Raw genomic sequence first — 1841 nt, 5'->3', positions numbered from 1 at the left:
TTTGGAGTTTTTTGTTTGTTTAATTATTATTAACGATATGAAGAAAAGACAAGGAGAAAGAATATCTAATTTAATTGCGCAGTTGGCCGCTATGGCAGCAATATGCACGCGAAATTCGATATTACTTTGTATAATAAGCAGGAACAGCCCAAAACGCCTATGGACTCACGAAAGTGATTAGTGCATATGATAATCAACACCTGTCCGTGTACAAGTATTGTAGGTGAGGCACGGCAAGCTCAGGGTGCTAGGCACTCTTTCCTACCTACTACTTGTTTAAGGAGTGCTTTAGGATGAGCCGGGACTCCTTTGTCTTTTTATGTAATGAATTTACGTCCATTACAAAATCTGATGCAACGTATAAGAAATGCATCCCTTTAGACAGACGTATCGCGATTGCCTTATACGCGCTTGGTTCCTCAGCTGAATACAGGACGATCGGCCGATCGGAGTATCAAAAGGAAGCGTATGAAATATTTTACAGGATCTTTATTCAGCGGTCTGGGATGCACTCGCTCCATAGTATTTATTTGGCCAGCAAATTCCTTACCCAAGAGAATATTGTCGGCATTTTGACTAATGCCATCCATGACTTGTGTTCGAAATTGATAATTTATCTTGGCCGCCTTTCTCGCTTTTTCACCAAGAGGAGTCTCCAACTCGCCCCCACTAAATCGACGGTGACCCTCTTTACCAATGCACGAAGGAGATCAAACTACTGCTAAAGGTAAATGTCAATGACAAATCAAAACCCCGGTTAAGAACCCCAAAAGTTTAGGCGCCACCTTTGATAGTATACCCTCCTTTTCAACGCACACAACTGCAACTGTCACTAAAGTCCAAAACCGCAACAAGGCCCTCAAATGGATTGCCGGCAGTTACAAAAGAGGGCAAAGACCATTTAAAGCAATTGGCCCGTCTGGTCAGCCGAAAGCAGTGATACGTAGTGGAAAAAGTTCCAGACATATCAGAATAGCGCAATCAGGACAGCTACGGGATGCCTCCTTCACAATGAGTCTTCGGTGCTCTCAACTCCACTGACGAGATCCAGGACGAAACACAACTACAACTACTGGACCAAGCAGTGCACAGACAGATATTAAACGACATTCATCGGGAGAACCTTACCACCTTTCTAAATTCCCGACCCTCGAATGACATTATCGGAGTTCAACATCCACCTATTGCAGATAAAGAGCTTCAGCTGCCTAGCGAGACCCGCGTGACTTTCGCACAATTCTGGATATTGTAGTAGACGCAGACGACCGGTGACTACACGGAACTGACATAGTTTAGTAAACTGATACAAAAACAACTACAAGGGGCCGCCCTAAGACTACGTGGAGGAGATGGTTACAAAAAGAATCGATGAATGCGGGTTGAACTAAAATTACTAGCCAAACGCAGGACTAGGTAGAAATGCTTTATTGATGCCCTGTGCTCCAATGGGAGATAAAGGAAACGAATCTTAATCGATTTTGTTTTTTGAAATTTGTTGGGATAAATCATCATAATTTTTTTCGCGAATCCCTAGCGGGACATAAGGCACCAACAACATCTACGCGCCATATCGTCTGATTACTTGATAACGCCTTCACCTTCTGAACCCGAATTGAGCCGTCTCGCAATCCACAGTTCTTTTCCATGTTTCCCTTGGCCTGCCAGGCGGTCTTCCTTTCGCTGTGAGTGGGTTCCATTCCATTACTTTCTTCGCTATGTTACCATCTTCTTTACGCACAAAAACCTGTAAGTGACTGGTTATAGCAGTGGTGATTTTCTAGGTTGAGCTATTGTGCAGCAGTACCGCCAGCACGTTCGACTTGAAGAGCCTAACCTTTAAA

This window comes from Anastrepha ludens, chromosome 4 (genome assembly GCF_028408465.1).
Source record: "Anastrepha ludens isolate Willacy chromosome 4, idAnaLude1.1, whole genome shotgun sequence".
Lineage (NCBI taxonomy): Eukaryota > Metazoa > Arthropoda > Insecta > Diptera > Tephritidae > Anastrepha > Anastrepha ludens.
Note: the sequence above shows the minus strand (reverse complement) of the source record.